Source organism: Silene latifolia, unplaced genomic scaffold, assembly GCF_048544455.1.
Source record: "Silene latifolia isolate original U9 population unplaced genomic scaffold, ASM4854445v1 scaffold_112, whole genome shotgun sequence".
In the NCBI taxonomy this organism is placed as follows: Eukaryota; Viridiplantae; Streptophyta; class Magnoliopsida; order Caryophyllales; family Caryophyllaceae; genus Silene; species Silene latifolia.
In genome coordinates, this window is record NW_027413126.1 from 1,000,653 (window position 1) to 1,022,576 (window position 21,924).

At 38.4% G+C, this 21,924-nt stretch overlaps 1 long non-coding RNA gene across 1 annotated transcript; it reads left to right on the plus strand.

Annotated features, from left to right (window-relative positions):
• The first annotated feature begins 2,666 nt into the window (after positions 1 to 2,666).
• On the plus strand, positions 2,667 to 4,414 carry LOC141637467 (uncharacterized). The gene is made up of 3 exons (XR_012541795.1): positions 2,667 to 2,823; positions 2,923 to 3,030; positions 4,361 to 4,414. It is a non-coding gene; the product is annotated as an uncharacterized LOC141637467 (long non-coding RNA).
• The last annotated feature ends 17,510 nt before the right edge of the window (positions 4,415 to 21,924 follow it).

A 21,924-nucleotide genomic window follows, 5' to 3' on the forward strand; every position in this document is an offset into this window, starting at 1 on the left:
TGTTCCTTGCTTATCCTTCCTTAACGCCTTTTTATAATACTATCTCTTTTGAGAAGTGTTGGCCTTGGTTGGACATCATGACCTTTGAAGGGATTGTTGTGTTTGACCCTTTCCTGGTTTTGAGAGGATTTGATATTGGAGAGACTTAGGTAGTGTGATGAGACATACTTGATGGTTCTTATACCTATAGATCCTTGATAAAGTGAGTACGTTGGATTGGTGGATTTTGTGTGTCAAATGTGAGTTGCATTGGTTACTAAGGTTATGGAACATGGCATTGTTGTTTATGTTTGGGTACTAGTGCCTAGTACTTGACTTAAAATGGATGAAACTGAATGGTGGATTTGAGGATATAGGATTGACTAAGTAGACGAGTTTTTGATTGGCTTCCATAATCACTTTGGATATGAGGGTTTGATAATGTATATGTTACCGTGTGAGAAATGTTAAATGTGAGATTATTAGTTGGTTTTAGTGAGTGATATTGATTACTACTTGAGCTATGTTATGAGAGTGAGAGTAAGCTACATTATTGGGAAGTTTTAGCACTTGTTTTAATAACTAGAAAGGGTAATGGTATGGTTGACACCAATTGCTAGGTTAAAGAACATAGTTTCAATTTATGGTTTTAGGAACTCTGAGGTGATAAAGTGTTGTTACAATTAAGACCTTGTTTCTTGGGAATTTGATGGTAAGTAAGTTTTAGGATGTCAAATTTGAAAGAATACTCCTTGGGATGATGTTGTAGCTGAGTGTAAATCCGCTTTTGGAAATCCTTAATAAGTAAAAGGATAGAGAAACTTGAGATCCTATTGATTTTTCAGATTTTGGGGTTGGTATGTTGCTACCTTGTTTTGAAATGAGAATCTTGTGGTATATTTGAGGAACTTTCTCTTGGAGTTTATAGCTTGGTATTGGGATTCTTGATTAAAGGTTTATTTGTTTTGAGGAAACCATAGTTGACACTAGTTGGATACGAATATAGCTTTGTTGGAAGCCTTGACCTTGGACTTGTGAAAGTTGTTTCTGGATGTTTGAGGATTTGGAGCGATGACATCACACTTATAGTGGAGTACCTTGTTTCAGGGAACAGATTAGGATGAGGTAACATAAGCGATTGAGGAAACCCTTGAGAGTGATGTGGTTATGAGTTTTGTTGTTAGGAAGTTTTTGGAACCGTTTCGAGTGTTGTTGTTTGTGATTATAAAAGTGTCTGGCGTTTCCTTGTTGACTAATTTCCCTTCTTCCTTGATCATGAGCGTTATCGTTCATACCTCTCTTCCTTACTTCATCATACTCCTCTCATAAGTTTGATGTTGGTAACCTATGAAACTCCATCTTTGACACCCTTTTAGGTTCGACTTCAATTCTTACCCCATGAAATTCATACAGCCCTTTTGATTAGTTAAGCTTGGATCCTCTTAGCATACTTGCTCCTATGATGTCTAAGTTACTTTTCACTTCGAGGAATTTCTAAATATTTCAAGCTACCAGTTTCGATTCATTCTTAAAGTTTATGTCACTTCTGCAAACCTAACCTATTTTTGAAGACTTGAAAATGAAAATTTGATTTAGTTCCCTATTCCTTTCTTGAATATAAACTCGTTTATCGTAATTTTAATTTCTAGACCCGAGTTTTCGTTAAGATTTGTCCAATTTCTGTTAATTTTGATCCATTTATGACTTCTTTGTCAAGGTTTAATGTTACATTTTAGGGATTTGACCCCCATTGGGTTTAAAAGTGAAACCTTCATTTCTATTTTGGCTTTTTGCAAAAGGAAATTTGAGTAGACTACCTTTCTCTTACTTTGATTTTAACGTTGATCGGATGTTAGAACTAGTTATTGGAGACATTTGATAACTTGTTCTACGCTTATCGGCGAATAGTTTTTGTTTAAAAACTTGTCTCTGATTTGGAAAAATAGCGTTCTTGTGTGCACGACAAGAGCAATTCCATTCCATGAATGAGACTTACATTCTTGAAAACTCTTCATTAATGTTTTGAAGGTATTTTGGTTTTTGAATTTTACAAATGATTTGCCTTTTTACCTTATCTTTGATATGAAATGTGGATGTTCTTGCCTGATCAACAAGAGTATCACCATTTCATTGAAAAGATACCTATATTTTCTTATGATGATATTATTAAGATGTCGTTTACTATAATTTCTCCTTCTAAGTTTCAAGGACGAAACTTTTTAAAAGGAGGGGTGATTGTAACACCCCGTAATTTCGGACCGTTATTATATTGCGAAAGTAATTTATTAATCAAGTTGAATTTAAAATTTATGTATTTGAATTAATAATAATTCAATGAAATGTAATTCTATTATATTTTGAAGTAAATTATTTAATTTGATAGTTTCGAAATGTTTAAAAATAGTTTAAACCATGTAAAAACTTTTTATATCGAAATAAGGGCATATCGGGAAAAATGGCGATTCGTTTGAAAATTGGGCAAACGATTTTGGAAATGGGTCATATGAGTACTCAATCTTCTTGTAATCTCGTGTTTAAGAATTTTGGCAATGTCGGAATTTGCGTTTGACAAACGGTTTTAATTATTGTCGAAACGAGCTAAAACCGACTAATAAAATCCCGCCAAATTCCCGCTCTTCCTCCCCTTCTCACGCCACACCTCCCCTTCCTCCTTCCCATTTCTTCCTAAGACTTCTTTTGTCCTTCTTTTGTGCTCTTGACCGAATTCCTCAAAAAAAAAAATAATAATCTTACAATCGTAATTTCATCATAATTTCTTCGTTTCTAGTCCGATTTTCGCAAAATTTATATTTTCGGAATCCTCTCTTCAAGATCTACATCCTAGTATGTTTTAATTTCAGTTTTAATTATGTCGATTTTGGCTGATTTTGGGCATAATTTCGGTTTTGATAATTATTATTGTGTTTTTGTTGTTTTTAATAGGTGAAGATTATGAGGATGATATAGGGGACTCCTATATAGTAGAGGATGATGGGTAGCTACTGTTTTTAGGGTTTTCTCAAGGGTTATTTTGCCTTTTTCTAGCTTAAGGTAACATATTTCGAGTTACTCGACGAATAAATGTCACATTCTTTGCTTTTTGTATGATTTTTGTGAATGTTATATTTAGTATAAGTAACAAATGGGTAATCTTTTGAAATGAATCATATTAGTAGTAAATATAATGTTGATGGTAAAATTATGTTTATATTGGTAGTTGCACATGTTAGGATAGGTTATGATATGAAATTGTAAAGAATAGGCTTAAAATGAATTTTATAGCGATAATTGCAATGTTTGGTGATTTAAAATCGAGCCTTGGTCCCTTTGACTTAATCGATGTCAGTCAACTGTGTGATTGGTCAGCCGCGATTTAACCCGTACCAGTCGCAGGACTGGGGTTGCGGGTAAAAATTCGGTTGGATGTAAATTATTGTGAAAAATGGATAATTGGCCTTATTCTTGTTTTAGGCCATTTATTATGTTTTTATTTCACATATGTTGTTGGTTGATTTGAATGGTTTCTTATGTTGTAGAAACAACCCTAGATTCCCTGGAACCTTTAATATTGTCAAGTTTGGACTCTTTGCCTCTCTTTTGGTTAATTGGGTGTCCTACTTGTCTTGTGTGGTGTGGGCTAAAGTATTCAAGCTGGGACCTAGATTGGTTTTATTTAGGTCCTAGGTGAGTGTTTCGGCCTTCATCATAGATAGGCCATTATAGTCTTTGACGAGTGTATGTTCACTGCTTGATAGCCTCTGTGTTCCTGACTTGGTGGGATTATATCCAAGTTGGGGCATGACCTCGTTACTTATTTTGATAGTAAGTGGTCAGCTTAAGTACTAGCCAACCCTTTGGTGGACTCCTTAGGGTACTCACTTTGTTTTAGAAAAATTGTGAGTCTTGGGTGCGGTGGTGTGTATCCGCATGTCTAGGTCTGCGCAGATTTTAGGCTAGGGTTGTGTTGTGTCCTGGCCATGTTTTGATAGAACCTCTGAGCCAGGATACCGGTTCGATTACCTTCCCTACCTCGTGGTATAGACTCGAGTTACAGAGTGACTATTGACCGTACTAAGAACTTATGCCTGTCTTTGATATATTGTCCTTTCTTGTATGGTGACTTTATGAGTTGTAATAGGTGAGATGCAAGCCGGTTACAATTGATAAAGTTTGGATTACTGCTTGTTATATGTTTCACATGATAGTTTAATTTGGTCAGTTTAGTGTTCATATGTTAGAACACTCGATAGTTAATTGATTTATGATGTTGTTTACATGTTGCATTACATGTTACATTAAATATGACATTTCGTGGCTGGGAGGACTCAAGTTACTCCCACCGAATTGTGGCTTTCGTGTTTGTATAAAATGCGATTGACAGGTTGATGATGATTAGATGGGGTCACAGACGAGCTAGTGAGCAAAAGAACCTTGGACTTAGTTTGGTTATTTTGTAGTAAACCTTTAAACATTTGGTTGTGTTTATATTTTGAAGGGACATAAGTCTCCCTCTCTTACTTTGGTTTGTATCACGTTATTCTCGTGACTTTAGTTATGTTATGTAAATCAGTGTGTTAGTATTTGCAGGTTTTGGCACTCTTCATTTGGAAGTGTTTATGATTGGTTTAGAAAAGTTTTTGAAATTACAGGTTTTATCTAGTTGAACCAATTACAAACATATCCTGTCAGTTTTTCTGTAGAATTTACGTGTTTATTTATCGCTAAAAATGAGGGTGTCACACCACCGGTATGAAGAATCTTCCAACCCTTACGGGCACGTCTTCCCAAAATCCTAGTGGCTTCTTTGTATAGCGATCCGCCATTTACAATGTCATGCTAGTGCATTTCAATTCTCCTATGCCTAGCTTCTCACATACCGAGCATGGCATGACACTTACGCTTGCACCTAAGTCACATAGTGCCTTGTTGATTATAGTGTTACCAATGGTACATGGGATAGAAAAGCTTCCCGGATCTTTAAGTTTAGATGGGTAGTTCCCTTGAATCATGGCACTACTTGTGCCGGCAAAAGCTATAGTCTCCGACCTTCTAATGGACTTCTTCTTGGTACGAATATCCATCATGTATTTTGCAAAGGGCGCTACATGAGTAATTAGCTTCGTGAAAGTGATAGAAACCTCCAAGTTTTTCACAATCTCCATGAATTTCCCAAGTTTTTCATCAAGCTTAGGCTTGGCTTGACGACTTGGAATGGGTAGTCTAATCAAAATAGGTTCTCTTTCAACCTCCTTATTCTTCTCTTCATTTCTCTTCTTCAATGATTCGCTTGTAGTAGAATCTACTACCTTGGTGTTCTTCTTCAAAGTTTCCGATTCTTTTCTTTCATCCAACATTCTATCTTTCATCACATCCTTTGAATTGGCATTTCTTTCAAAACATCCTCTTCAATAGGCCCCTTCGGTCCCTCATAGTGTGTACCACTCCTCAATTGAATGGCATTGATGATTTCATGTTTTGTAGAGGGATTACCCTGGGGAGGTAATTGTCCATTTTGCCTTTGGGAACTCGAAGTGGCCAATTGGGTCATTTGTGTCTACAACATCTTGTTATGAGCAAGGATATTGTTGATAGTGATGTCCTTGGCTTGACTATTGCATTTGAGCAAAGAATTCTTGTTGATTCTTTTGCATTTGCAAAACCGCTTTTTAAACATCGAAAGCTTGGTCATTGGATTGATGGTAAGAAGTTTGGCTTTGAAATCCTTGGTTTTGATTGTATAAGGGTCTTTGAGTGGGATTTCTCATTGGTGGTGGGGTGTACAATGGTTGTGGGGTTTGAATGTTTTGACTCTTGTATGAGAAATTTGGATGGAATTTTGTGCTCATTGTAAAAGTTAGAGTATTGGGTGCTACATTTGTATGCTTAGAAAGCATTCACTTGTTCATTTGTGTCCCCAAACTCGCTTAGCTCGTGTCCCAAAGTTCCACAATTCTCACACACACCACTTCGGATGGAAGGGGTCATTGCCATTGCATTGACTTGTGGAGCTGAGTATTGCTTGGATGAATTAGATGCTTCATTCATCTTGGCTATGACCTTGTCAAACTTCAAATTCATTGTATCGATATGAGAGTATAGTTGTGCATCCAAGTCAGCACTCAATTGTGTCACGGAGTCCACTTCATGTCTTCCTCCCCTAGTGCCTTTTCTTGGCCTACTATATTGAGAGTTATGGACCGCCATTTCTTCGATCTTGGACCAAGTTTGGTTACCATCCACTTCGGTAAACCATCCATTAGAACCCATGTTAAGCACATTTCTTGAATCTTGATCATACAATCCGTTCCAAAATTTTTTGACCAAAAATAACTCGGTTAGCACATGATGAGGGCAAGAGCGATAAGTAGTTGGTTTCTTCGGAGGGTAGAATTTCTTGTAAAAGGCAAGTGCTAGTTTCTTCCATGAATCGATGCCAAGAGTGGTCTTATCTAGACTCTTTAACCATTGCTCCGCGGCTCCGATCAAGTAAAAAGGAAACAACACCTATTGGATTTGGCCTTGAGTCACCCCCGTTTGAGAAATGGCTTCGCAATAATCACAAAAGGTTTCCATGTGAAGGTGACGATCTTCACGAGGCATTCCTCCGAATTGACTTCTCTCAACAAGTTGTATAAAAGCGGATTTTGCTATGAAATTCCCGGACAAATGGGCGGATGTTGGAGTACCGTTAGGTAGGTCCTCCTCGGTTGGTACGGAATGTGATGAGAATTTGGGCATGATTGGTTGATTTTGTGGTTGGTTTGGAATTGGGTTATCCTCGCCTTGTATTGCAAAAGGGTTTGTAAACTCAATTCTATCTACTTGGATGATTCCTACGTCCACAAGTCCTCTAATACTCGAATTAGGGTCCTCCGTTGTTGAAGTAGAAGCACCTCTAAAGGCTCTTCTTATACCCCTCGATGTTCTCTCAATCCCGGGATTAATAGGCAAGCGATTGCTTTATAATCTCCTAGGCATGCAAAATATCAATACAAGAAAAAAATTAGAACTACCTTGAGGAATTGACTTCCCCAAGGTAAAGAAAGACACAAATAAAAAGCAATAAAAGATAACAATTCAAGTATACACCGTCCCCGACAACGGCGCCATTTTGATGGTTGGTCAACTCGTCGTTAAAGCAACAAAAATCAAATCATATTTATAAACTCAACAAACTACTTAGTAAATGAGTAAGTAGAAGTCTGATCCCAAGGGACGGTTTATCAAATAATTATCTAATGTAAGTAGCTATGTCTTTGTGTCACAATTTGGGGTTGAGTTGTAAGCTAAACTACTACAATGAATATGTAAATAAATGAAGAACAAGGTAAGCAAATAGATATGTAAAACATTGAATAAAAACAGTAGGGTGTCATGGGTTCATAGGGAAAACATGGTATAATCACAATAATGAGTCATACAAACAATTATAGTTATGTTGGAAACGAGTTGATTTATGTCTTATAATTCCTAGGGAGACTTAGGTCTCGGAGTCGAGTTGTTTATAGCTTACGACACCTACAACGACTTGGATCTCCCCATTCAACAATATGCATAGTCTAACAAGCCTTAAGTTGATTTATGTCTTACAAGTCTTGATGAAAAGATTAGAGAATCATGCTAGGTTGTCAATCAAGCATTTGATCAAACATAACATGCGCATAAGTTGAAAACACAACAAGCAATCATTCATATGAACTCATTAACCATGGATCTATCCCATAATTACTTCCCTAATCCCCCACTAACCCTAGTTAAAAGACTACTCATAAGTAATCATGATTAATATGTCATAAATGGTGCCAAACATATTAACAAGCATACACATGATGATAAAGTGAAGTAATTAACAAAAGATTAAGTAAAAGACTAAGTAAAGAGTAAAGGAATTATACCAACTTATGGTGAACAAAGGAAATGGAAGAATAATAGAAGAAAGCCTTGATTAATGATGAAGAATTGTCAATCCTCCAATACAAACCCAAGAATTCTTCAATTACCAAGCTCGATCTAAGATTGTTTGAGTAATAATTAAGGAAGGATTAAGTTGTAATTAAACTAATTAGAGTGGTCTAACTAAGCTAATATAGTGTGTCTTTTCCTCTAAGTACATGAGGTATTTATATTAAGTACAAGCATTAGGTTAAGTAAGGACTTAAATGACGATTAGGCCCCTTAGGAATGTCCTTTGCCTTGCTAGAGCAGAGCTAGCTCACACTGTGATACCCGTCAAACTTTCAAAATTTTCTATTAAGAGTCGTATTTTGAACTTCGGAACGAAAGTTCCCTTAGAAGATTGTAATAACCCATAATTTTTGTTTTATATGATCAATATTTAGAATTTTAAAGATTTTATTAAAATTTGATTTGTGCCTTTATAAAAGAAAAAAAAAAAGAAAACCTATATTAAAGACAAACAAGTTCATTATTCTCTAAGTGGGCTGATTTTGTGTTGTACTCCCAGTTGGACTAATCATCCTATTTCTATGCTATTATTAAATAGGAAACCCTATTTTTTTTCTTGGTCTAAACCATCCGGTAATCCGAACCACATTGGGCCGACTAATCCGGATTTTGGGGCGTGTCCAAGGATTACGGTATTTAAACCCCTCCCAATCGCAGTTGTGGGGGATCGATCCGCAGACCTCCCTACCAAGCGCAGCCCCATGCTACCACTGCGCCAACCAACGATTGGTATAGGAAACCCTATTTTGTTAGTACAACCTATCATGTATTTGTGTTGATCTTTCTCTGTTGTTGCATAAGCTTTTCTACCTTTATCTTCATCCACCATTAAAAACATATATGCATCACCATTATTCATAACAACTATCAACCGATTAGCTATTGTTGCTCATCCATCTTATCAACCTTTTGGTTGTGATTACCGATCAAGCCATCGTAGCCAACCTCTAATTGCTTCTTTCTATATAGATAAAGCGATTCTACCGACCCTATTATCAATATTATTGTTCGAGGATATATGTGTATATGTTATTTATTTGCTGTCGTATGTGCTTAAACTGACATTGATAATGGATTATGATTATTGTTATAATTTATAATACTAGCAATTATATTTTCTCTATACCAATTATTGGTGAGATTGGGTTTTGGTTATTTAAGAGATCCAAATGGCTAGTGAATTATAAGAGTCGCTTAGGTTGGAGAAGATATTTGTTTTGGTGGCTTTGATTGATTATGAAGGGTAGAATAGGTTGTTGTTGGATGTTTAGATATGGTACAATTTATTTTATACGGGTTACTATTCCTTAGGGTGACGGCAAAGTATGAGTGTGCATAAGATGGACAAATTTGTGCATATGAGATTGGTAAACGCCTAAAGTGGCATTGTGATGAGGAACAAAATTTATGTATGCGAATTGACTTTGACCCTCGAATTATGATTTTGTATCGGTTTAATTCTTATTATCTTTCTCTTTGACCTTGACTCGTGGGTGAGTAGCTTAGAGTCTTGTACTCTAAGTGTTGAGCATGGTTCATTATCGAACCTTTGACAATATCGATATTGAAATTGAGATGGAAATTGGTTACTGGTATTGAGTTATGGGGCTTGTGTGCCGAGTTATGTTTACGGTCCAGAGTGACCAAGGTTATACAGTTATTTTGTTATGAGTTTGAAATCGATATTGAGATGGAAATATTGTTTCGCGGTCTTATCCGCCAGTTCACTCGTCCCTTGTCCTTGTCTTAGAGTCGACGATGAGAATACGATATTTGGTTACCTTGGAGTATTATATTATGAGACGGAGTAATGAGTAGAGATTTGGTTAATTGTTGGGTTGAGAGAGTATATTGTATTATGGAAATAAGACGGAGTAGGTTCGAGAGCTTGAGAAGTTGAAATTAGTAGAGGGGAGTGTTTTTATTATTCTCTCTGTTTATTTTTATTTTTACATGTCTGTGTTTCCACGCCATGACCAAAACTACGCTGCATATATTTTGGTATTATCTGTTACTCAGCTCTCCGGCTGACGTGTTTTCTCCCTTCGGGACTACTCGTCATGGGGGTAGTCCTTTCCGTCTTCTGGTTTTGCTTTCAGGTCTTCTGCTGCTATTCAAAAAAAGGGTTTTATTTCAAGACAAGATTTTATTTAAAGTGTTTGTAAAAGTTTTAGTTCATTTTGTATATTTTATTTTAAGAGAAATTTTGTAAGAAAAACTTTGTATATTAATTATAATATCTCTGTATTTCGGCGGGTTTTATTGTGAAAGTTGATACGGTCGTTATGTACCAAAAATAAATACCTAAGTATAACTAACAGAAGCTAGCGATAAGTAGGGTCGATCTCCACAGGGAGGCTAAGTATCTATCTGTAAGTCCGTGTATCTAGTCACGATTGAGGGGTTTTAATTTTGTTTTCTAAACTACTAAAGATAAAAGGCAAGAGAAATAAAGACAAGCGTGATAAAGCAAGAAAATATGAGTTATGCAATATCAGATAAAAGAGGTATGTAAGGATTTCGGTTCACCATAGCAGTTCATCAACTCAGTCATAAATAGTCTAGACAATCTACTGTGAGAAGGGCAAGGGAAAGGTCCTTCCGGTCCGCTATCCACCCTAGATTTCCACTAACTTAACTTCCGTCCTCATTAGGGTAGTCTACTGTTCATAGCAGGTCTGCTCATTCCAATCTTCCGATCCAGGAACGAAACTAACCAGATTAAAGTTATTTAGAAGCGTGCATTCAACTAAACATGTTACAGTTATATTGCTATGGTCACAGATTCTCACAAATAGATCATCTAGCCTATTCACAACATCGTCACTTTACTACCATGGCTTCCCTAGTCCTAACATAAGGAGATTAGCTACTAATGCTATCAGATTTAACAATAATAACAATGAATATGCTAAGAGACATGATAAAGAGATTCTAAGGAAGAAGCAAATACTAACAATGACAATAATAAAGCAAGAATTAAAGAACAAGGAATTAAAGTAAAGCAATAAAGATTCGATTGAAGTTAAGAGTAAAGAAAGATTACAGAAGAGAGAATCCGGCAATAAGAGCAAAGTAGCAGCAGAGATTAAGAGAGTAAAAAGTTATGTAAAACGTAATTAAGAGAGTCCAGAAAGCAGTTAAGAGATAGTCGAGAGATATTTATGACCTAATCACGATTTCCTTATATAGGAAAGTAAAAATTAACAAAAGTAAACCTAAACACGGATTAATTAACCCGTGTAAACTAGCTAATAATCACTCGATCGAGGCGTTTTATTCCCCTCGATCGAGTACTTCTCCAGCAAATCTTTTCGATCGAGCAAAAGTAGCTCTCGATCGAACACTCTCAAAATAGCCATCTTCGATCGAGCTCAAGAACCACTCGATCGAACTCCTTCTTCTGCCAAACCACTCGATCGATCATCTAAAGCTCTCGATCGAGCACCTTCCACTGAGAACAACCTTGACTTCGTTGGTTAGCCTTCCAAGGACCTCCCTTCACGCTTCCCAAGGTATGACTTCTGCTCCAAATCTCCGTCTCCTTAAAATGCATGCAAAGTGGGACGACTAAGGTACGATTCCACTACTTTTGGATCCATTTCTGCAATTAAGACAAAACAAACTAAAGTAGCCAATTCGGGGCATTTTGCAATACAAAGCAACATAAATGGCATAGAAATGCGTGCAATCAGAGGCTAAAAAGTCTATATAAATTGCACGTATCAAATCTCCCCAAACCGAACCTTTACTCGTCCTCGAGTAAACTAAATGCAAACTAATGGAACGGGTATGAAAACTCAGAGTTAGCTATAACTTGTCCACTTAAATCATTTAATGCAATCAAAAATTAATAGTTATAGCTACAACAGTCAATACGCAAACGAGTTGTATGATGTCTACAAATAAGCGGACCTGTCGACCTTGCAAGACCATTAAAATCGGACTCTCACGGGTCACTCTTCTCTCATGAAGCAAATGGTGAAAGTATATGTGTAAGAGAAGAAGAGGAAACAGTCACTGACCTAAACTGCGACCTACATAACATGCATGTAACAAAAATGATAGACGATTCCAAACACCGCACATACATTCCAACCAACAATGTCCGTCACAGCTGAGGTCTTACAAATGATATGGGAGAGTGAGGTTACAGGTAAGAAAAGGCAAAACAGATTATGGAAATGTGGAGGTAAAGCGTCAAGCTAGCACCTAAACAGGACCATATAAGACTATCCAATTCTCAGCTGACTAGAAATCAAAGATAAGTGCCCTTCATTGGCACAAAACTCACTAACCAATACACAATCTCCTCAAAAAGATACAAATAGAAACGAAGGAGTAAGACCGTCACAAACTTCCCTTTTTTAATACGGTCTATTATTTTCATTTCAACTTTTTTTTTTCTTTCTTTCTTCTTTTTTTCTGTTTCTCACGTTTTTTTTTTCTCTTTTTTTCATTTTCATTTTCTTTTTTTTTTCATTCTTTTCCATGCTTTTCTCATTTCCTGCCCGCGTTTCTTTCTTTTTCTACCAACTCCATATAAATGAGAACAAACCAACTCGCAGCAATAAGAATATACCACAAAAATTACACTAAACTAGCTTGACAAGCAGGCTTAATTTGGGTGTAGTTAATGGGTCAAAAGGCTATTTTGGTTAATGTGGAGCTAAATGGGTGAAAATGAAAGAAAGAGGGAAATTGTAAGTGCCTCCCTGCATGTGACACCGACCACAAACCCGAATGTATGAAAGCAAAAGGTAATTGAATCTCATAAAAGTGCAAATGTGATGAACATGCTATACAAGAAGTACTACTCTCAATTCCTATATGAACTGGTCATGAATGACACCAGCTATATGGCTCTAAAAACTCAGAAATTGTAAAGTAGTTTGCCAATTTTATCAGGTTAAGTCTATACAATCAACTATATTTTTGACATTAACTCGTAGATATGCGCATGACCAAGCTAATAACTGCCAATTAGATGCAAGGCTCAAGTGATATGACAAGTTAAAGTGCAATTTCATCATGGAAATCTACCGTTCCGACTCAACCTAAATGCAAAATGAAACGTGAAAGTTTTTGATTTTTTAGAGTTTTTCTAATTTTTTTGCATTTTTCAATTATTTTTTGAAATAAAATACAATGCAAGCAGAAAAATAAACGTGAATGCAAAAACAAATGCAAATGCAGACTCAAAAGATGCAATACCCTCCCCAAACCAAAACGGACAACGCCCTCATTGTCCTCTAGCATACACCAGCAGTATATATAATAGGAAAGGGATAAACAACCAATAAATGAATAAAAACAATAAATAAATAAATAAAGAGACGAAAATAAATAAAAGAGCAAAAAGTACATACAAAATGACAAACTTCCCCAAACCAACCAGAAAACTGGGGAAGTGAGTAGACCAGCAGCTACTCGTCACCAGGCTCCTCCTCCTCCTCTCCCACCACCGTGTAGTCAGGATCTCGCTCCTGCTCCCTCCTCCTCTCGTCAGCTCTTGCCCTCTCCTCCTGCTTAGCTGTGTCTCCGTCACTCTCTGGCTGCGGGTACCCCTCTGCCGGGTACCGGTAGATAGAAGGGTGTGGCCAGCCCTCAGGAATGGGACGTCCTCTCCTCATGTGATACTCGTAAAGAGGGAAGAAGGCAAGTGCCTGATCCCGCTCCATACGAGCCTGCCTAGTAAGCAACTCAAGAAGCAAACCGTCATGACGCCCTTGGTCAATGACCTCAGACGCCTCAAAGGGTGGAGGAGGAATAAAATTAGCCGGGTAAACCGGCTGTGTAACAGAAGGAGTGGGGATAGGGATCGGTGTAGGCGTGGGCGTGGAAGACTGCCCAGCCTCAGTCGGTGTGGATCCCTCTCCAGTCTCAGGTCTCTTCTGCTTCTTAGAAGCGGAAGTAGTGGTAGGTGGAACGAGTGGAAGGTGGTAGAAAGGCAAAGGTGGAGGTAACCTACCCCTCACAGTGGCCAAAGGTACAAGACGGGGCAGGTCGGGAAACGGAAGGGTCACGGACAAGGAACCACATATCTTCCAAGTCCGCTGGTCTGACGCTAACCAAAACATTGCCAACATGGCAGAAGTATCTAGGTACTTTTCCCTATCTACATGTGCCAAGTCACGGGGAAAGTCAGTGAAGATAGAACGGGTGAGGTAGGTGGCTATGCCACCACAGGTAATGGTGCCCGTCTTCTTCTTCCCGACAGCATTAAAATGCTGAGCTTTCAGATAAGCAATGTTAAGAACAAAGGGGCCCTCGCTATAAATGTTTAAATAGCCCCCCAAAATCGACAACTCAACATTGTTAATGTTGTTAGGCTCTTTACGGCCAAAGATCGTCCCTCCAAGGAGACGCAAAAAGTAACGGGCCAGGGGAAGGTGATCATGAGCGAGCTTTCGCTCCTCAAAAGGGGTCTGTGCCAAGGTCCGCCAAAGTATACGTATGACCTTCCTAGGAGGGTCCGACTCACCGTGGGAAGACAGACCTAACCTACTACCGAACTCAGCTAAGGTCCAGGTGGTAGTCCGGTTAAACAACCGAAAGGAGACACAAGAGCTCTCCGGCTCTGTGGCATAGGCGGCACCTAAAAAGGTAAAGGAGCTGAAAAACTCAAGGGTCAGCTCCGCATAGGTCAATGCACTTATGGTGGTCAACCCAGTCATCCCCGTCCCGTTTAACAACTCAGCAACAGGCTCGTAAATCCCCACTCTCAAGGGTAGTCCAACACAAGAATTTCGTAGAAGTAATGTCACAGCGCTCTAAGTTATAAAAACAAGTACGATTAATTGAGTTAACGAAACGTACCTCAGGATAAGCAGGATGCGGGTCCAAGGAGTCATCGGCACGGAACGTGGCAGTGGCACGTCCAGCACCAGGAGTGCCTTGTCCTTGACCCCGTCCACGTCCAGCCGTGACCGAAGAAGAAGCATGTCCAGGAACTGGGCGGGGCAGTAACGCAGACCTGTAAGTAGCTGTGACAGCGGGTGACGACGCAGCAGGGGTCATCACCAAAGAAGGAACAGTACCAGCAGTAGTGGCAGCGGCAGTACTAGCAGAAACTAGGTGGCAGCAGCAGGGACCACCGTCTCAGACAGGGATGGGGTAACAATAGAACTAGTCGAGGGCATTGTGTTACTATCCATCCTAACAATCAAATAAGTCCGTAAATTAATCAAATAATCAGTTAAAACACGATTTCCCCTAATTTTCGAAACCCTACCCTTCAATTAAGGTCGAAAAACAACAATTAAACAACAAAAAGATGGAGGAGAAGACTTACTTGATTGAAGACCCACAAGAGAATGCAATTTAATCGACAAAAATGCAAGAAAAACTGTCGGATTTCGACCCAATAACTAAAAAAACCCTAATTCCTAAATTAAATCGCAAGCAAGGCGAATTTGAAAGGGAAAAATGAGGGTTTTGTCGAAACTCTAACAATAAACACAATGTGGGAGGTGATTTTGGTAAAAAGGGAAGAATAGTGGAGGATTTGGGTTTTTTGTTGAGGTTTTATCGCAAAATAGGAAGAAAAGAAAAGTTAGAATGAAAATAAGAAGGGAAAAGTTTACTTCCTGCGTGATATAAGCCTTTATCACTCGATCGAGTGATTTGAAACCACTCGATCGAGTCCTTTTCCCTACATTCCTCTCGATCGAGTAAAAAGCCTCTCGATCGAGAATTCTTCTTTTTTGACAATTCGATCGAGAGCCTGAAACTGCTCGATCGATCTCTTTTTCTGGGCAATCCTCTCGATCGAGTACAAAAAGCACTCGATCGAGGTGTTTTCCTTTGGCATACATCCCAATGCGATAAATCTTCCCCAAACCTGCATAGAAACAGGTAGAGGTACTTCCCGCAAATACCAAATTCACAAAATATGCAGTCTATATTCGGTTTTACGCTAAAACTAACTATGCTATAGTCTAACAGTCTAAAAACGCAATTAAAATGTAACGGAAATTCAAAATTACAAAGTGTTACAACGGGGCATTCCCCGCTCATCTTCCAAAACACTGTAATAGCCCAAAAGAGGGCTTCTGACTGGAGGAGGTCCCTTCAGCATCGCGGACCGTCCTCTTTGATCGCCATGAGCTTGTACTTGAACTGATGGGAGGAGAATAGTTTGCGTCCACGTACGCCTTTAGTTTCTTCTTTCCTTTTGCATTCCTATCCGCATTGGCAGCATTCCCATCACTTAATTTGACCTTCACTATATCATGACCGACAATATCTCCAGTATCCAATCTGTATGTACCTGCAGTAAGGAAAACAACAGAATGGTACTCCTTTTTGCTCTCAGAATGAGGCGTAGGTGTCACTATTGCCGCACAATATTCAATATTTTCAGCTGGAGTGTCCGTGTCCGGGTCAATAGAGGGTAAAGCATTGCAAGGTTGAACTTGCATAGGGGCCCTACGAGCTTTGGACTGAGAAAATGTCAGCTCCTCATCTCCTACCTGGAAGGTAAGTGTCTTCCCCCCGACATCAATTACTGCACGAGCAGTAAAAAAAATGGTCGCCCTAATATAATAGGGGTATAAGAGTCTTCGATTATGTTTAAGACCACAAAGTCAACGGGAATAAAGAATCTCCCGATTTTCACAGGTATGTCCTCTAATATACCTAATGGCTGTGATATGCTACGGTCGGCCATCTGAACGGTCATATTGGTACAATTAAACTTGGTCAAACCCAGTCTCTTAGCGAGAGACAAAGGTAAGACGCTCACGCTAGCTCCTAAGTCACATGGCGCATTGTCAATTAAGTGGGTCCCTATATGACATGGAATTGAAAAGCTACCCGGGTCTGATTGTTTGGGTGGTGTCTTATTCTGAACTAAGGCGGGCCCTACTTCGGTCAAAGCCACCGTTTCATGGTCACTTATATGACTCTTACGCGATAAAATTTCTTTCATTAACTTTATGTAAGAGGGTACCTGGGTAAGCAGTTCGGCGAAAGGAACATTGACATGAAGGCTCTTCAGGATTTCAGCAAATTTCCCAAACTGTTGGTTGGCCTTATTGTTTTGCAATCGCCTTGGAAAGGGAACCGTGATAGGAATTTCTAACCCTTTGTTTCTTTCTGCCAATATCTCGACAGGTTCATCAATATTTCTGCTCGATCGATCCCTTTTTCCTCTCGATCGAGGTCTTTCAGCCGCAATTTCATTCGATCGAGCATCATCAGCAACTCGATCGAAATCCTCTTTATCAGCATCACTCGATCGAGATAGGTTTTCACTCGATCGAGCTTTTTCCTCAGCAGTTTCATTCGATCGAGGCATTTCCTCCTCTCGATCAAACTTTTGATTAGCAGCTTTACTCGATCGACCAACAGTTTCACTCGATCGAGTAATATTCTCAGCAATTCTACTCGATCGACCACCAGAAATGAGTCGCTCGAGTATTTTCCTCGGATTTAGCATGGTTTCGTCCACTGACGACTGTTCATGGCCTGCAACAGTATTCTCCGGGTCTGATATGTCCTCATCAGTTGACATTTTGGGTCCTTCATAGGAAAGACCACTTCACAAATTTATCGGATTTATCGTCTCATGTTGGTTCTTATCGGGTTGAGACGGTAAATGACCCGGCTTCCTTGAAGATTGGTTAGCCGCGAGTTGAGCAATTTGAGACTCAAGTGACTTTATTGACACATCTTTCTGTTGGTCACTCTTCTCCAACTGTATAGTCAATGATTGGATCATCGACTTCAACTCGGTCATCTCACTAACGCCACTTGAGGAAGCACCTTGTTGCGGCGGTGGAAAGGATGGAGGCTTTTGAAAGCCTTGTTGAGCTTTGTGAGGAGGAACGTAAGCTTGTTGCTGCTGCGGAGGAGAGGTAGGATTTAGCACATTCTGACTAGTCCATCTCAAATTGGGATGGACTCCACTCTGATTATTATAATAGGAACCTCCTTGCCTATATTGCTGAAAGGCAAGAACTTGCTCCTTCTCAGTTAGACAGTCAACAGCAGTGTGACCGTCATTACTACCGCACCTCGCACATGAAACGGTTTCTTGTCTAGTCAACAAGTGAACCGTCTGTTGATCATAAGCATTCTGCAATTCCAACCTATCGAAACGGGCGTTCATGGCTTCAAGTTGAGCCACAACTGCATTATCAACAGAATTAACTGTCCGAATACCATCTCTCGGGTTTTATAGCTGTTCATGGGTCATCCCGCCCATTAGGCCCGCCCGTCCAGCCCGCTTATTACGTGGGCTTGGACAAGTACTTTTTACCCGAAAAATTAAAAGGGCGGGCCAAACCCAACCCGCCAAGTTATATGGGCGAGTATGGACAACAAGAAAATCCCGTGGGCCGGCCCATTAGGCCCGTTTACTATTTAAACCTTTACTTTTACTCTTAGAAAAAGACATTTTCAAAGAAAATTGTATCAATTTTATATGGATTTGGAACACTAAAATAATACATAAATTATAAAGGTTAAAATATAACGAAAATATTTATATATTGGGTACTCTTATATTTTAATTAATAAAACATCTAAATTGAAGTTTCGTGTTACGGCCCATTAACCCATGGGCTGCCCGACTTTTGACTAAAGGGCGGGCAAGGGCAAGGATAATTGGCCCATAATTAAGGCTCAGCCCACCCACTAAGGTCTTAAAGGGCAACTTTTTCCTTCACAACCCGGCCCATGTCCGACCCAAGCCCGCATTTGAACAACTCTATCGGGTTCCCAATTTCCCATACTCAGCACAATGGGTAGCCATCTCCTCTATTATTCCCTATCCTTTGTCATCATCATTATTCTTCTAAAATCGCCCATTTGATGAGGCATCCAAGATAGCACGATGGTTATTATACAACCCATTATAAAACTAGTTGCACAAGAACCACTAATCAAAACCATGATGAGGAAGAGACCGCACCCAACTTCTTAAACCGGCACCAAGCTTCATAGAAATTCTCATCTGGTGCTTGCTTGAAACTTGTAATTTTTCCTCTCAGCTGATTGGTTCGTTGTGGAGGAAAATACCTTTTTATAGAAGGCAAGGGCGAGGGTCTCCCAGTTAGTGATCCCAGCCGCAGTTCTGTCAAGATCTGTGAGCCATCCACGGGCTCCATCTGTCAAAGAAAAAGGAAACAGGACCTCCTTAATCTTATCCTGGGTCACTCCCTTAGTAGCGGGAATGGTAGAGCAATAATCAGTGAAAACTTCCATGTGCTTCCAAGGATCTTCAGCCGCCACACCTCGGAACAGGTTCCTTTCGACCAGATTGATGTAGGATGGTCGGATGTCAACAGTATTGCCATCCTCGGCCGCAAGCTTTAAACCTTTAGGGATTCAGGCAGCTGTGGGCTCTGAGTGACTCGCAATATTAGGCATTTTCACTGGACTTACGGCAAAAATAGATCTGTCTTCTTCACAAGACGGGTCTTCTACAAAAAGAAAGTGTTCTAGCTTCGGTTCAAAAGTACTCAAGGCTTCCTTTTGAATCTTTCTCAACAGTCTTTGTCTAATGCGAAAGGTCCTTTCTGGCTCAGGATCAGCTGGAACTAACTCTGACCTATTAGACCTGGGCATAAACAACACTGGAGAAAATTAGTGAGAACTGTCTCAAGGAATAAAAATTCCCTGAGACCGAGAAAGATAAACGACACAAAAACAAACAAATAAGCTATTGCCTCCCCGACAATGGCGCCAAAATTTGATATGGTTGTTATGTACCAAAAATAAATACCTAAGTATAACTAACAGAAGCTAGCGATAAGTAGGGTCAATCTCCACAGGGAGGCTAAGTATCTATCTGTAAGTCCATCTATCTAGTCACGATTGGGGGGTTTTAATTTTATTTTCTAAACTACTAAAGATAAAAGGCAAGAGAAATTAAGACAAGCGTGATAAAGCAAGAAAATATGAGTTATGTAATCAGATAAAAGAGGTATGTCAGGATTTCGGTTCACCATGGCAGTTCATCGACTCAGTCATAAATAGTCAGACAATCTACTGTGAGAAGGGCAAGGGAAAGGTCCTTCCGGTCCGCTATCCACCCTAGATTTCCAATAACTTAACTTCCGTCCTCATTACGGTAGTCTACTGTTCATAGCAGGTCTGTTCATTCCAATCTTCCGATCCAGGAACGAAATTAACCAGATTAAAGTTATTTAGAAGCGTGCACTCAACTAAACATGTTACAGTTATATTGCTCTGGTCATAGATTCTCACAAATAAATCATCTAGCCTATTCACAACATCGTCACTTTACTACCATGGCTCCCCTAGTCCTTGTTGGAATAAGTGTCCTCCGACAATAATGCGATCACAACTGTTGATCATAATGATCACATGTTTAAATCTCATTTTAAGAATACATGTGGGATGTAATATTTTACAGTCAACTGGTCCACACAAATCGGTAATGATTGGCTGACTAGAGTTTGACATTACTGTCATGCGACGGTGGTGATAAGTTGATCCCCTTAGGTCATACCTATAGGGAAATACTCTTAATTGATTATTTAATTAATCGTATGCCGATACGAGTTAATTAAATTGCTTAAAAATTGACGGATGATTTTGTGAGTGAAATTAACGTGTCTTATTGTAATTCGATTATATTAGATACGGTCTAAGAAATTGAATTGTTTTATTACTTAGATAAAATTATTGTTTACGAAACAATTTGGAATTGAAATTGAATGAATAATTTATTATAAATACAAGAGGTTGTAATTTATAATTTGATAAACCGTTTTGGTACAAGTAATTACAAATTACTAGTCGATTTTGTAAATGACATATTTTATGAGAATGTTGATTTTTAATATGATAAAAATACATTACAAATTCACATGTCAAGTAACATGTCACATATGTCACAATTGAGAAATGACAAAATAAAATGGACCTCCCATTTTATAGATATGTACCGATTTTTGGAGGGAGTTAGTGGAAAAATTGTGTTAATTGTTTTAAGTGGAAAACACAATCATGAAAGCTAACTACTAGCCATGCCACCCTAAGCTTTTGAGAAGAGCAAAATTAAAAGGCATTGGGCAACCTACCCAAGGCCTCTTTTTCGGCCAAAACAAAAGAAAGAGAGAAGGTGTATTCTCAAGGATTTTATTCATTCATTTTTACATAGAATTTCTAGTGTAAGAAATTGCTATGATTTCTCTACATCTTTTGAAACTTTTAGAGAAATAAAAACTACAAAATCTCCTCCTCTTGGACCGAAATATTTCAAGAGTACAAATAAATATTTTGTGTCAAATTTTAAGTAAGATTAATCCTAATACTAGATCATATTATTTTAGTCTTTAAGAAGTATTCCTTGGGTATTCACTTTTGGGAGAGATTCTATACTTGAATATTTGTTCATCCATTATTTGGAATGCTCAAGAACTAACAAGAAGGAGATCTTGTTGGTGCCCATAAAACCGAAATTTAGATGGTGAGAAAACGATTTCTTCTCTATATTTACTTATGTTTGCATGCATAAGATTTGTATTTAATTTTATGACTAAATTAAATTGAAACATATATGAATATGTTGTAAATTAATGAGATTAATTTTTCTAACAAGCGATATCATGAGCCTTAGGTTGTTTGGATGCAAATCGGTTATAGTTTTTCCGAGTTATACGATTAACATATAAAACTTATAAATTTGTGTTTATTATGATATATCACGAAATCAATTTTGCATGTTAAAGTTTCTGATCCTAAAATGTATTTAGGATATTTTGGTTAATTTATGGATTTTTATTGTTCATTTTATATAATAATGGCATTAAAAATGTGATTTTATTACAAAAATGTCATTTTCGGACTAAAATTTTCTAAACTTCGTTTTTTCCAGTGGTTTTTAGATATGTTTTCACATATATTAGTTTTAGATGACCTGTAAATTTTCATAATTGTATGAGTTTTTATGCTCGAAATATGGATTTTTCATGATAAACATCGAATTTAAATGAAAAATAGGTT